This window comes from Lissotriton vulgaris, chromosome 7 (assembly GCF_964263255.1).
Source record: "Lissotriton vulgaris chromosome 7, aLisVul1.2, whole genome shotgun sequence".
Taxonomy (NCBI): domain Eukaryota; kingdom Metazoa; phylum Chordata; class Amphibia; order Caudata; family Salamandridae; genus Lissotriton; species Lissotriton vulgaris.
The window spans coordinates 1,176,346,285-1,176,362,942 of NC_141695.1; positions in this window are offsets into that span (position 1 = coordinate 1,176,346,285).

Below are 16,658 nucleotides of genomic sequence, written 5' to 3' on the forward strand. Positions count from 1 at the left end.
ACAGCTGACGAATTTAAATACCACCAGCACATATGTTTAAAAACACACTGATACCAATGTTTAAACCTAAACCTTATGTCTTCCAAAAGTATGAACTTTGCAGAAAACATACCTCACCTTTTACAAATGTTTATATTTTAATTCACAATGGGTATTTGTTTATTCCTTTTCCTGCTGGGAAGTATACTGAATATAGATGTTATTCACTTTTGTGGTATTATTGTAACCGGGCAGTTTCCTAGCAACAAATGCTGAGGTAGTTGAGGTCCTTTCTGTTGGAGTGAGGTGTAGCAGCGCTTCTGAACTCTGGTTCAAACTGTACATTAGAGACATTTACACTATATTGTTGAGCATGCATTTACTACATTTAATCTGTTGAAAGGTATTTGCACTAGGAGGCAGCGCTCTCTTCCACATTTTACTTTGTTAATTCAGAAAATGCAAGATGTCTTTCTTTCCCCTATCTGTACAATTCATTGTCTTATTTTACAAAAATATAAACAAACATTCCAAAATATTACTCAAACAAATCCCATCACTGATGGATGCTGTCAAGCCTAAGGGTCTGATAACAAGTTTAGTAGATGGAAAACTCCCTCACAAATAGGACAAATATTTCAGCCACCATATTCTAAGTTCCATAGAATAAAATGAAATAGGATTACGATGGACAGGATATCTGTCACGTTTGATACAAAGTAAACCTGTCCTCCAAACTCTTAATCAGGCCCTAAGTGATTGTTTGATGGAATTTGATGCTTTCACTTGACGGGTACCCACTCGAGGGAGTAAGTAAGCAAGACAGAGGGCCCGATTACAATATTGGTGGTCTGACTGCAGGCATGGTGGTCGGGAGAATCCCGCCAAGCCAGTGGCATCCCAACTGCCACATTACGTTTTGACCGCACGGCTGGTGGTGTTGTGTCGGAGGTGCCATGGTAGAGGCATGCTTAAGCTCATAGAGAGCCTGAATGCCACTTGCACATCTGCCGTACTGTGTAATAACATGCACATAGTGCACGCATGCCAGTGCAATAAGAGGGTGGCACAAAACATGTCCCCATGTACTATGCCCAGTGGGCAAAATCATTCTGAGGCCCTGATTGGGGCTCCTTCCCTATCTTTCTGCCAACCTTTTCATGGCAGAGCCCCCACCATGGAAAAGTCGGCGGAAAGGCAGGTTGTAATGGGGACGATACTTCAGGTATCGGCACCACCTCGCATCCCCGCTCCTTTCCCCACCACCGCCGCCACGGGATCCAGGATCCTGGCAGTGGTCTTGTGGCAGTCCAACCACCAGGGTCATAATCGGGAAGTCAGACCAACGAGGAGGCGACTGTCGGACCGACACCATGAGTACAGCGGTCTTTGGACCACAGTACTCTTAATTAGGCCCAGAATCATACAGAAAATTAAAGTTTATTGAGAAATCAATTGACCTGAAATTCCTGCTCAAGGTAGGAGACAGTGATACACCCACCAAAAACATTATTTGTTATGTTATCACCATTTGGGTAGCACACGTCTATCACGCTTTGTGTTGCTTTCCAGATCTGTCCACCCCCTTGCTTCCTTCTGACATTTCTCATTAACCGCTGTCAAAGTAGTCAGGTGTCATTGGGTTTCATCAGTGAATAGGCTGCACTCAAAGCAGTATTTAGTGGTAGCTCATATTGGTCCCAGGGGAAGAACACAAATTGTCTGATCCTGCAAGGGATTTTTGTACTCTAATCTGTGAATGGAAGTGTGTACTGTAGGACGTTGCCATTTCATACATGTGTTACCTTCCCAAGGGGGTGTGGTTTCCCATTTCACAGCTGATGGGCTTGTGCTTTTAGGTCAGCATCATTAGTTTGCTATTTAAAATTGTTGCTGATCCGGCACACTTTCTTATATCTCAAAATTCTACTTTAGTCATCTATCAAATTGTGCCACTGGTCTTATGGACATTTAATTGTCGACTGAAAATGTATTAAAGGAGCTAGCATCAGCACACATTTTTGATTTCAGTGACACCAATGTAGCTCCATAAAAAGGACAGACATGATGATGTCCAACCCTTGAAGGTTTATTGACATTTTAGTCAAATGTAAAAACACACTAAGCCATATAGATCACTATAGTTCTAATCACAGTTTAACACCACCAGCACTTTTATGGTTTTAACCCAGGTGTGTTTTGTTGGAGCGAATTCTGATGAACAAATGTCTGTGTCGAAAATGATAAATAAAGAGTAAACGGAAGCACGTTTTTAGGAGCAGGACTGCAAAGGAGATGTGTGTGGCCCAGCGGCCAGAGCTGCCGATCTTGGCACTAAGATAAGCAGGCTGGAATTAAAGGGTCTTTGCTCAACATTCTGTGACCCTGGGCAAATCTCTTAACTTCCCTGTGCCTTAAAAAAACGTAATGTCGGGCTCTCGTGTGAAGCGCTCAAATGCCCTTGGCCCAAGTTCGAGCAATATGAAATTGCAAACTATAATAAAAAAGTATAACCATTAGAGGATATTGTTGCCTTTTACACGTACTCTGAAAACACAACGGTTCCTCAGTGTAAAGCGTCTACGTCGGCTTCAAAAAGAGAAATTTATGGAGTAAAGGACTTAGCTAACCTCGGTTTTTCAGCTGAATCTGTATGCAAGAAGCGCTGGTGTTTGTGTTTGACGAAGAACGATAGCGCTCCAAATTGAAAACCTTTGGAAAACGAATTCAAAACAGGGGCATGGATGGCAGAAATGGATTGCGCCATCCACAGATCTTTTTCTGTATTCAAGACGTCTCAAAGAACACAATCCATTTTTGATTTGCTGGATCCTGTCGGCCCACTGTATCTGCCGAAAGAGCGGACGCCTGTGTAATCTTCTGAGCGAGCGCGGAAAGGTCGCGGCGCTGCAGACAAATCAATCAGCCGGCCCACAGTGCCTAAAACATCGATTTCAGAACGTCAGAGGCATGTATTAGCCTGTAGCTCTCTAAATATAATTTGTGATTTTTTCTCGCCTGGAAAGTGGGCCGCAGGACTGCTCTATTCAGTGAGCTCAGGGTAACTTTTTTAAAGTTCATTTTAAAAAGCTCAAGCGCTGTTCCTTTACTCGTTAACCAGTGATTCAGCAGTGAGGTCTGCCATGTTAGTCTTCTAGTTGTAAATTCCAGGGTCGGATAGGTTATTAGGTCAATCCGACATTGCCCGATGGGATGGTCTTTTAGATGAGTGCATGGGGTAACTTGTAGTAGTCTATTTTATGGGCTGATGAGCCGTGTTTTTTTCTTTTGATTTCCCTGCTCTTACCACAAACATTGCCTGCAGAAATGCAATGCATGCAGTCATAAAATCCTGAAGGGTCTGAAGTCAGGTTCTCCTTCGGACCCCTGTCCAGCGAGGACACTGGCAGCAGTTGCTGAGGTTATCACCTCGGAGGGTAATACCATTATCAATCTGTCTCTTCAGAAAGGGGTGGTCCCGCGGGCGTGGAAGGAGGCCAAGATCCTTCCTCTTCTAAAAAACCTGTCGCTAGACCCCCTCTGCCCAGGGAACAACCGACCTATCTCCCTCCTTCCTGCTGTGGCGAAGGTGTGTGAGAAGGTGGTCAATAAGCAGCTGACGGAGTTTGCGGAAATGGAGCTGCTTCTGCACCCTGCTCAATCAGGGTTCAGTTTATTCTCAACAACAAGGGAACCCAGGGGCATATTAGCAAGGGGAAGTATGGCCGCTTTTTCAGCGAATTGTGCAGAGAAAGCGGCGATACTTCTAGAGCCGTATCCACAAGGGCATTTTAACGCCTGGCTCAAGCCCACTTTGCATGTCGGCGACAAACATCGCTAATGACATGCAAAGTGGGCGTTCCCACGTCCAACCACATGTAAAATGTGGTTGGAGGTGGGAACACCCTATTACCAAGGGAGGCGTTGGGAGAGGCAGACCTGCGATAAACTTGTTTATCGCCGGTCTCCCAACGCCTGCTCTGACCAGGTGTTAGGGCATTGATAACATGGGGGTGTGGATCATAACGCTGATTCCACCCCCCATTTTATCAATGCACCCATTAGCGCATGAAAACAATGTTTGTTTTCATGCGCTAATGTGCCATATGCGCGGACTATCGCCGGATTTCATTTCGCCTACGTGATGCGCATTGATAATTGCGCGCTATCACGCCGAAAAAATCCGGCAATAGCCGGCGATATAGGAATGTGCGTTGTGCATTTTCTAACGCACTTCTAGGTAATATGCCCCCATAGTAGGTAAGAAAGGACTTTGGGTAATAGTTATGTATTCTGAACAATGGTCCTTACATTAACAAATACACAAAAGAAAGAAATATAGGCTAAAATTAGTACTATATTTTGAATGTCCAGCTGGACAAAAAGTTTAATACTTCATTTAATTATTGATAGACATAAATAAAACAAACAATAATATGGGACACAGTTCTGTATCTTACACAAAAACACAATACATATACATATAATACAAAGACTTTTCAGGCGAAACAAAAAGACTTGTAGACTATAGAATATTGTTATGACAAGCTTAAAAAACAGTAATAACACATCTTTTATCAATGTGATTAATGTGTATAACTGTTAACTGTAGTCAACGACGTTTTGATCCATTAGGAGGATAGCTGGATCATCATCAAGACTTTTGGATGTAAGCCCGAATAAGTGTAGGCAAAAGCCTTATGTGGCGCAATTATTCTCGGCTATCAAAATAAACAGCAGTGGCAGTTTCCAATGCGACCAATATCCGATAATAAACAGGAACGTGCTGCCTCTATTTACATAGATAGAAACCAGCAAGGAAAGGCGCAGCAATAGCGGGTTCCCGGTGAAGTAAAGTGGTTCCAATGCACTACTCAGCAGTGAGATGCTGCCTGTATTTAGCAAGGCGGCAATCAACAGGGAAAGATGCGGCAGTAGTGGATTTCCGATACCGTTAGCCCATGACAATGCACAATAAGTTTAGAGCTACTGAATGGCAACAATCCGAACGCAAAGATGCAGTGAAAAAAAAAAATTGTTGCCATTGAGCCGCTCTAAACTTATTGTGCATTGTCACAGGCTAACTGTATCGAAAATCCACCACTGTTGCGTCTTTCCCTGTTGATTACTGCCTTGCTAAATACAGACAGTATCTAACTGCTAAGTAGTGCATTGGCACCACTTTACTTCACTATTGCCAAGTCTTTCCTTGCTGGTTATAGAGGCAGCACGTTCCTGCTCATTAGCAGATATTGGTCGCATTGGAAACTGCCACTACTGTTTATTTTGATAGCTGAGAATAATTGCGCCACATAAGGCTTTTGCCTACACTTATTCAGGCTTACATCTAAAAGTCCTGATGATGATCCAGCTATCCTCCTAATGGATCGAAACTTTGTCGACTACAGTTAACAGGGATCACTGACGTAATATCGAGGGACATAATATCGACTACCTAAAATATCGGCGACAAAATATCGACAGACAGAATATCGACTTTGTATCTACAAACAGGTAAGTACAAAAATATTGAGTAAAAAATATTGTTTACTAAAATATAGTTTGTAAAATTATCGACTTTAGTAAAAACAATGTTAAATTAAATTAATATTAAAAATTGTTTACTAAAATATACTTAAAAATACTTAAATTCACTTATAATAATCAAAAAATTAATTAAAGTTAAAAAAATTGAAATCATATTTGTTAAAACATATATATATAGTAACATAATATAATTTAAAAAAATCCAATATTATTACCGTAGGATAGCGGAAGTGTAAAATTACTATTCCCACTCCAAAGAGTGGGAAACTCTGTTTAGAAATCTTACCCCCTTATCTGTTGCACGATTACTGTGCACAGGCACCCATTTGAGAGCAAAAACGAGCGCTGGGTAGGGCGAAATCGCCGGTCCCACCAGCTGGATCCCTCACGTTAGGACGGGGACACGCCCACTCGAGGCCACGCCCCCTTCTCGTCAATTTCACTCAAATAGCGCGCTGAACCACAAGCGCCCTGACAGCCAGTCAGCTCCTGAGGCACAGCCGGGAGCAGCAGTGTAATTTGTGTTTTAACTGTGTGAAATCTGAAATTTTTTAACTCTGTTTAGAAATCTTACCCCCTTATCTGTTGCACGATTACTGTGCACAGGCACCCATTTGAGAGCAAAAACGAGCGCTGGGTAGGGCGAAATCGCCGGTCCCACCAGCTGGATCCCTCACGTTAGGACGGGGACACGCCCACTCGAGGCCACGCCCTCTTCACTGCCCCCTTGCCATAAACATGTGCATGTGCCGGAAGCGCAGCGGACGAGCGCAGCGGGCGCGACGAATGCGCGCCGAAGGCGCGCATAAGGCAAGCTCGTCTGCGCTCGTCCGCGCCGAGTCCGGGCCTAGGGCCACCCCCCTTACACCCCTGACTACGAAACCCAGGCAATATAGCCCCGAAAAACTCTTAGAGCTAAGACTCCTACAAAAGAACTGTAGCCAGCATCCTTACCACGTTGAATGTCTCCCGTATACATGCAACCTCTGCAAATCCACCCTCAAGCCCCTTCCACCCTCGGACCAGTGCCACGAGCACCGCATGTTCTTGCTCAACTGTAGGTCTCTGTCCAAGCATAAGAACAAATTTGCACTCTTGATGGAGGAGCACAAGCCCGACATTGTTTTCCTAACGGAAACTTGGCTCACCTTAGACTCGGACCCAACCTTGGTTACAGCCATTCCCCCTGGCTTTCAAATCTCCCGCCAAGACCGCCCAAAAGGCAGAGGAGGAGGATTAGCAATTGTTCACAAAGAGCAGTTCCTCTGCCGAATTATTGCAGAAAGCATCCCAGACTGCGAAAGCCTAGCGTTTAGTCTGGAACTCTCGCCGAACAACTGCTTCTCAGGCACCCTCATATACAGACCCCCCGGCCCCCCAAAACAATTCCACATCCAACTAGCACGGATTGTGGCAGAACGTGTCAGCAGTACTGCCAATTTCACATTGTTGGGTGACCTGAACTTTCACTTCGATTCCAAACTAGATCACACAGCAGCTCTTCTTACCGACGACCTTGCCGCGTTACAATTACACCAACTGGTCAGCTCCCCTACCCACGATCAAGGACACCTGCTTGACCCAGTTTTCAGTAATTGTACTAATTTGACAACTAGTCCACCTCTCCCTCTCCCCTGGACTGACCATCTACTGGTCCCTTTTTTATGGCACACCCCCAGACCCCCAGCCACCAAACCCACTATAAGAATAGCCAGACCGTGGTCCCGCCTCCCTATCGAGACATGGACCAAAAAACTGTCCAGCAACACACCCCCGCTTAATGAGGACCCATGCGTCGCAAACCTTTCTTATGAGGAATGGATCACCAAGTCACTCGATCTTTCCCTACCTAAACGGAAAACCACCACAAAACGCTGTCACAAATCAGCTCCATGGTACTCTGAACCCCTCAGAACTACAAAACGTCAGTGTAGACAAGCGGAAAGGAAATGGCGCCTGGACTCTTTGCCAGAAAACAAAATCCAATACCAAAAACTACTCAAAATATATAAAGAACAAATCAAGGCCAGCAAAACAGCCTATTTCGCCAACGAAATCATCCTAGCGAAATCTAAACCCAGGGAAATTTTCCGTATCGTGAAAAGCCTCACCAAATTACCACCCAGTCTAGATGAGACCAAGACCGCAGTACACTGCAACAACATGGCAGATTTTCTCCTGCAAAAAATTACTACCATTTATGAATCATTCCCTGCTCCTCCCAACACCCTCTCTACCGCGAGCAATTCTGACCTGAACTCCTCCCCCACTTTGGACCACTTTGCTCTTCTTAACCTCTCCACTCTCGAGTCCTTGGCAAAAAAAGTAAAATCCGGGTCTCCGGGGGACCCAGCCCCGCCAGACATCATTATGTCAGCCTCGGCTATCACCCTGCCCGTCATAATGGACCTCCTCAACTCCTCCATTACTACTGGCGTAGTCCCGCCACAATGGAAACAAGCCATGGTCCGAGCACTATTAAAGAAGCCCAATCTGGATCCCTCGAACCTCAGTAACTACCAGCCAATCTCTCTCCTTCCCTGGCTTAGTAAAATCCTAGAGAGACACATTAACAGCCAGCTGATCAAATATCTCGAAAACCACCAGCTTCTTGATCCTACCCAAACGGGCTTCAGACCAAGACATGGCACCGAAACCGCGCTCCTCATGGTCACCGAGGAATCCAGAAACATCCTGGATCAGGGAGGATCAGTGGCAGTGATCCTCCTTGACTTAAGCGCGGCTTTCGACACGGTCAGCCATGACATACTGCTGGACCGCATGGCAAACATCGGCATAAAGGACAAAGCTTTGTCTTGGTTTGAATCCTTTTTACAGGACAGATCCTTTCGGGTATTTGATGGAACATCTTCCTCTACCAGCAGGTCATCAAAATGTGGAGTCCCGCAGGGCTCCTCACTGAGCCCGGCGCTCTTCAACATATATATGAGGCCATTGGCTGAAGTTGTTCGTCAGCATGGAATTAAGATCATTTCATATGCTGACGACACTCAGCTAGTGGTCTCACTGGGACAGGAAGCTAACCATACCTCGAAAGGAGGGATGAGGAAATGCCTAGAGGAAGTTAAGGACTGGATGTCCTCCTCCTCATTAAAAATGAATGGAGACAAGACAGAGCTTATGCTCCTGGGCCCTGCCAACCCTAACTCCCTCAGCACTCTATGGCCACCCTGCCTGGGTACCCCTCCGCCCCCAAAGGACAGCATCAAGAGCCTTGGGGTGTGGCTAGACAGATCTCTGTCCTTCGGGACCCAATCCACCAAACTGGCAGCCACTTGCTTCGGCCTCCTCAGAGTGCTAAGGAAGGTACTCCATCTTCTACCGATGGAGGCAAAACAAGTAGCCATCCAGGGCCTTATCCAGTCACGACTGGATTATTACAACGCCCTTTACCTCGCCGCCCCAGAGTACACGATACGGAGACTACAGACGGTGCAGAACTGTGCCGCGCGCACTTTGCTTCAGATTCCTCGACGTCAATCAGTAAAAAATGGACTGAAAAAATTGCATTGGCTACCCATTCCCCAAAGAATACAATTCAAAGCCTTATGCATTGCGCACCAGGCGTTCTGGAAAACGGGCCCTCTCATCACTCGCTACCTAGTGTCACACTACCTTCCCACTAGGAATCTGCGATCCAACCAGACCTTCACGGCCACAATTCCCAAAATAAAAAAATCCAGAACTGGCGGTAGGACTTTCACCTACAATGCTTCCAAGCTATGGAACACCCTACCCCTCCACCTAAGGAAAAATCCTAATCTTACCTCATTCAGGAAACAGCTAAAGACGTTCCTCTTCATTGCTGCCCAATAACGCCCTGGCTACTCCCTCTTGTTCTGCTGGTTTCTTAGCGCTTGGACGCCCCCGGGCAGCAATCGCGCTCTACAAATCGACATACAAATACAAATACAATAGTAGATAAGGCGTTGGATAGCGTAGGGGTAAAAATTACTATTCCCACTCCAGAGATTGCAACAGTAGGGAAAGCATTGGATAGCGTAGGGGTAAAAATTAATATTCCCACTCCACAGAGGGCAACAGTAGGGAAAGCGTTGGATAGCGTAGGGGTAAAAATTACTATTCCCACTCCGGAGAGTGCAACAGTAGGGAAAGCGTTGGATAGCGTAGGGGTAAAAATTGCTATTCCCACTCCAGAGAGTGCAACAGTAGGGAAAGCGTTGGATAGCGTAGGGGTAAAAATTACTATTCCCACTCAGGGGAGTGCAACAGTAGGTAAAGCGGTGGATAGCGTAGGGGTACAAATTACTATTCCCACTCCAGAGAGTGCAACAGTAGGGAAAGTGTTGGATAGCGTAGGGGTAAAAAAATTACTATTCCCACTCCAGAGAGTGCAACAGTAGGGAAAGCGTTGGATAGCGTAGGGGTTAAAATTACTATTCCCACTCCAGAGAGTGCAACAGTAGGGAAAGCATTGGATAGCGTAGAGGTAAAAATTACTATTCCCACTCCAGAGAGTGCAACAGTAGGGAAAGCGTTGGACAGCGTAGGGGTAAAAATTACTATTCCCACTCCAGAGAGTGCAACAGTAGGGAAAGCGTTGGATAGCGTAGGGGGAAAAATTACTATTCCCACTCCAGAGAGTGCAACAGTAGGGAAAGCGTTGGATAGCGTAGGGGTAAAAATTACTATTCCCACCCCAGAGAGTGCAACAGTAGGGAAAGCGTTGGATAGCATAGGGGTAAAAATTACTATTCCCACTCCAAAGAGTGCAACAGTAGGGAAAGGGTTGGATAGCGTAGGGGTAAAAATTACTATTCCCACTCCAGAGAGTGCAACAGTAAGGAAAGTGCTGGATAGCGTAGGGGTAAAAATTACTATTCCCACTATAGAGAGTGCAATCAATAGTAGGGAAAGCGTTGGATAGAGTAGGGGTAAAAAAAAATACTATTCCCACTCCAAAGAGTGCAACAAATACCAATAAATACATTTACATATTTAATTAATTATAAATAAATTACTTCCCTCCCTACTCCCCTATAAACCCACAACCCGCCACAAAAATAAAATTAATTAAATTAACATAATTATCATTTAACCAATTAAATAAAATTAATTGGCAATTAAAATGTAATTAATTAGAAAATAAGAATTAATTAACAATTAATTATAAACAAATACCAATAAATACATTTACATATTTAATTAATTATAATTAAATTACTTCCCACCCTATTCCCCTATAAACCCACAACCCGCTACAAAAATTACATTAATTAAATTAACATATTTATAAATTAATCAATTAAATAAAATTAATTGGCAATTAAAACGTAATTAATTACAAAATAAAAATGTATTAACAATTAATTATAAACAAATACTAATAAATAAATTTACATATTTAAATAATTATAATTAAATTACTTCCCACCCTATTCCCCTATAAACCCACAACCCGCTACAGAATTAAATTACGCAAAATTTAAATAACATTAAATTCATTAATTAAAATACATTACAACATAAATAAACACTTTTAACACATAAAATACACTATAAAAATTTAGATATTATTAAATTTTCGATATTTTTATTTAACTTATATTATGTACTTCGATATTTTGAGTATCTATATTTTAAATTTCGATATTACATTACTTACCTTCAAAACGATATTTTTGATGTCTATATTCTGTCCATTCGATATTCTGTCCATCTTATATTTTGAACTCGATATTATGTCCATTCGATATTTTGTAGTCGATATTTTGTCTGTTTACCGTTAAGGGTTATACACAATAATCACATTGATAAAAGAAGCGTTATTACTGTGTTTTGAAGCTTGTCACAACAATATTCTATAGTCTACAAGCCTTTTTGTTTCGCCTAAAACGTCTTTGTTTTATATGTAGGTATATTGTGTTTTTGTGTAGGATACAGGACTGTGTCCCTTATTATTGTTGTGTTGTATTTATGTCTATCAATATTTCAATGAAGTATTAAACTTTTTGTCCGGCTGGACATTCAAAATATAGTACTAATTTTAGCCTATATTTATTTCTTTTGTGTATTGGTTAATGTATAAACCATTGTTCCGAATACACAATCAGGGTTCAGGGCATCCCATATCACAGAAACCGTGCTGGTGGAGGTGGCTAAAGCCATCCGGGAGTGCCTGGACGCTGGTGGGAGTGCAGCATTAATTTCGCTTGACCTCTCGGCAGCGCTCGACACGGTCCAACGCGTACTTCTTCTCTGACGTCTAGCTAAGATAGTTCTGTCAGGAGTCGTGTGGGACTGTTTTCAATCATTTCTGGATGGGCATTCCGAGCAGATCTGGATCCCACCAGCCTCCTCCTCCCCTCAACCCGTTACTACCGGGGTTCCCCATGGTACCTCCCTTAGCCCCCTTCCGTCTAACATCTATGTGACCCGCTTATCTATCTGGCGGAGGAGTTGGGGGCTAAGGTGATGGCATATGCAGATGATACCCAGCTACTTTTTACCTGGGATAAAGATGCGGACACTGTATTACTGGTTCAACACTGCCTGTCCCACATTTTCAAATGGCTGACTGAGGCGCAGTTCAAATGTAATGGAGAAAAATCAGAGGTTCTGCTCTTTGGCAAATTCCCCCTTAATTTTAGAGAGCAGCTCTGGCCCCCTGAGTTTCCCTCACCCACCTCATCATGGAACGCAGCAAAAGACTCGGGGGTTTGGTTTGATGAACGTCTTTCCTTTTCGAAACACATCAACAAGCTGGCTGGATGTTGTTTTGATGAAACAATTGGAGAGAGAGAGGGTAGGAGGCACTCTTAGTCCCCCGAGTTAAGTATACAAAACAAAGAAAGAGTGTCATATGCAAAGGGGTCTGTGTAGAAACACAGAGGCAAAGACTGTAGAAAAAACTGTGGAGAAATACCCTCTCATGGACACATTGGAAACCTTCAAGGGATTTGTGGGAAGCCCTCACTCACCAACCTGGTTGGTGACATGCTTCATCATCGGGCCCACCAGGAGAAGCCGAATGCCTCCCTGGTGTGCTACAACACCAGATTACTGCGGAGTTGGATTTTGTGACAGTGATGTGAAAAGTGATGTTAAAAATGTCCAACACTGTACCAACCAAAAAGATTTTATTCACTGGTCAGTTTAGACATAGTTAAAAAGGTATGTGTGGGAGAACTACCTCAGATTATGATGGGAGTTTCCACTTAAAGTGGGGTCAACATGTTTCTGCCCTTTATAAGTGTGAGATTTACGTGGGCATTCGTCAGGACCGTGTAGCGTGTACCTTGGCGGTATGGGCGCGCTAAGGCCCACCCTAACCAAAGGACGTGAAAGTAAAAAATTGCTCTATGTGTGAAAAAGTGCAAAACAGAACACAAACCACAAGTTGTGGGAATTACCTACACTCAGAGGAACCTGTACAGTCTGGAAAAAAGAGAGACAAACATACATGTAGGACAAAACATATAATTAATGCTCAATCGTTTATGATTGTCTGGACAGTTTCTGCGTTTAAAACGCTATGAATTGGTCTAGAGACAGACCTAGTGCCATACGTCTATTTTAGTGCTATAAGCGCTGTATGGTTGCCCGAGGGGCATTACAGGCGTGTGGGCATGCACTATGGCGAAAGAAATGCAGGCCGTAGGACAGAGCGGCTCTATTTACAGCACTCGTGGATAGCGATCAATTGGCCATTGCTATACGGCAAGAAGTGCTAACTCCTCACGGAATTAGTGTGACACACAAGTGTTAGGTTTAAAGATCTCACTTGTGTTCTAAAAGATCCACGCCCCATGGGTCTCGGGAGGGGGGTGGAGGCGACTATGGCACACCCTGTAAGTAAAAGAAAGGAAAGGAAAGGAAAGCCTCGTAAATTTACACGGCTAACAGTGGTGACAAACAGGGCATTTACTTAGCTCATAGTTACTGATGCGAAGAATCCTTACGCCCGCAACGCCTAGCACCCGCTTGGCACCTAGCTTCTCCTGCTCCTGTGGTAAATAAATTTACCTATGCATTTTTCCATATAATTATCAATACAAGACAGCTCATTTAAATGAGAGGCAGAGTCCGTGGTATCTGAGTCATATGGGCTTTAATGGAATAATCCTCGAGGATGGAGCATCATGTTCCATCACCTCTAAGGTTCAGGAAGGGACATTCTCACTTTTTATTAACAGTACACAATATATATAGTAAAACAGTATGCATGGCAGTGAATACAGTAGGCGTAACAGGTGAAAAGAGGTGATAAGAACACATGTGCGTAACAGGAGGAGTGTATGAAGGCGTACACATGGGCGTGCACTGGACATGTCAGAGAAACGTAACATAAAACGTCACAAGTGGGTGGATGCTTAGTGAAAGTTGCAGAATCAGCAGAAACCTCTAACCTATATGTGCGCGCAGCTGAGCATGACGTGCAACCGGGGAGAACTGGGGGCTTTGACTTTTGCACGAGTAGAGGAGACTGGTGTCTGGAGTGTCAAAACGACCTGTACCTATAGCATATCTGATATCGTATGTCTTGAGGATGTAGTGTCTGGAGTAAAAGGTCTTTTGGGCAAGGGCCGTTCAACACTGAATGCTAGTGCGTGCAAAGGGATCTTCATGTAGAGTGCGGGGGCCATGGGCCTACCATGGTAACAGGAGCAGTAAATTACTTGCATGGAGACAGGAAGGCAGGGCCCTTTGCTCTGCAGCCGGGAATATGTTTACCTATTTCACTAGACTGGAATGTGTTTTCGAGGAGGCTGGACAGATAACTTGTAGGTAAAACATCATCTTGGCAAGCGAACCAGGCCGAGCCGGGCACCGCTCGTCTGAGGCAGGAAGTAAGGCAAGGGTCAGGGACGCATACAGCTTTCAGAGACAAGAGAGATGAGACTCGGGGCCTCGTTTAAGGGCCTAACTCGACTGGGCCAGAAAACGTGGACGAAAATGTGAAAGTGTACCATGTAAAGACGTTGGCACCGTAGGTCTAGAAACCTAATTAACAGGATATTTATGCATGGCTGGATAGCTGACATGTTAACGTTGGACGCAAATGTATTTGCGTCTCTCTAGCATGAACAGGAAAAAATTACACGACATACAAGGAACATGGGTGCATGGATAGGGTGCGAGTTGGGGGACACTTTGGCTACATGAAAATTTCTATTACCTCATTCCCTCCTTGGCCCCTACTTCACCCTTTAGGATATGTCTATATTCATGAGACCATCTATCTGTTCATATAACATCATTTGTTCATCTTTCATCATTCGGGAACGGGAACTTGGACCTGGAATACAGGCTGTGGCGCACAAGCCGCAAATCGCTGGCCCACATTGCAGACATAGACAACAACTGAATACTATAACCAATATTATACCCAGGAATGATAGCAATTTCCATCCCCAAGCGGATATCACACTCCAGAGCCAACCGGACCAAGTCCAGGTGTCTGGATTCTGGTGAATCAGGTGAGCTATTTCATGAAGCCTAGTAATAGCCTTATACACAGATGGCGCATTATTTGGAATAAAAACACAACAACTGGATCCGATGACTCTACAAGCCCCGCCCCTATCGGCCAGGATGACGTCAAGGACAAGGCGATTTTGAAGAACTACGAGTCTCATAGCAGATTGTTCTTCAGTTAGGTTACCTAAGGCAGAGGTAGTTTCATTCACTACCGTTTCAAGTTTGTTCGGTAACCTGCGTATTAATTTACTGTTCTGGACAGGACCTATGAACCAGAAATATCCTTTAACATAATCCCATGGAGAACCAGAAACATCAATAACAGGAGGTAGTTCTCTTCTATGTCTAATATTCACAAGCCGTGAATTTCGATGATAATCAGGCGGGGCTAGGAAAACAGGTGGCAGGAGGAACGCAATATAACACGTCCCATCCCAATCAGGGGGCAGATGAACATAAGCTGTATGTCCACAAATAAAATAAGAATGGCGTGAGGCTTTGAAAGTAGACTTTCCTTTGTCGCTGAATACGACCACAGTATTACAATCACTGTGTCCTAGATGTACTGAGCCATTCTTTCTGACGCATAATTCACCTTTCACTAGCAAAACTGAAATAGACGGCAAATCTGAATTAGTCTCAGACTGCACATTCAGGATCATGAGGTTAAGTGTAAAATTACCTAATCCATACACTTCATTTTCTAGATCGGTCCCCGCCCTTTGGGGAAGACCTTCTTGGTCTGGGTAACATATTCTATTCATGACTGTATTCAGGTTTCCCCATATCCAATCACCTTGTGAAACCTTGGACTTACTGTCTAGGGAAGACATTAAAGCAAACCATGCACCACATGAACCATTATGTGTGAACGGGTAAGGAAAGAGAGGCAGAGCTCCCTTGTATTTCTGGTAAGGTGGGAATCGGCCACATACCCAGCAATTAGTTGTATTGCTGGTCTGATGAGTATGATGTAACATACGAATGAATGTATTGTTGCGCATTGCTAATCGATAGGAAAGTTCATGGGGAGGTAGGTCGCTGAAAGTGTGCTCCATAGTGTCATTAGAGGAAGCATGTATATATGAATCAAGAGGGAAAAAGACATGCAACATTAAACTTATGCATATTAACGTAAGACTCAGAAGAAACATGGAGAATAAGGCGATTATGCATCCGCCGTGCAAAACTTTACAGTGCTTTTTTCTTTTCTCGTTACGCCTATCTCTCTGACTACTTGGGTCTATCTTGTTCATGTCAGAAACCTGTCTAACCGCTTCACCCGAGGGGGACTTAAACAATTAAACGCTGTCTGACTTACTAGATCTTAGCTTTAAGCGATACTCCTCTTGGGGAGTTGTCTCTAGCAGGGGAAGTTTAGAGTCAATGTCCGGGAGGGGGCAGTCCTTAATCACAGTATCTGGACACAGTCCATGAATCTTCTTTATGTGGCTGGAGTGCACCCACCCCTTCCTGCCTTCCAGCTTGACTGCAGTCCTCGTCGTCATCAAAACCAACTTAGGCTGTTTCCATCTCGGCTCCAGCGGACTTTTCCTATCAAAATTATGCACAAGGATGTGCTCGCCGGGGACCACTTCATGCGGTTTCACTTGGGTGTTGTCTGGGAAGGCAGCGGTGACCTGTGAACGACAAGATTGTAGTGCAGACAT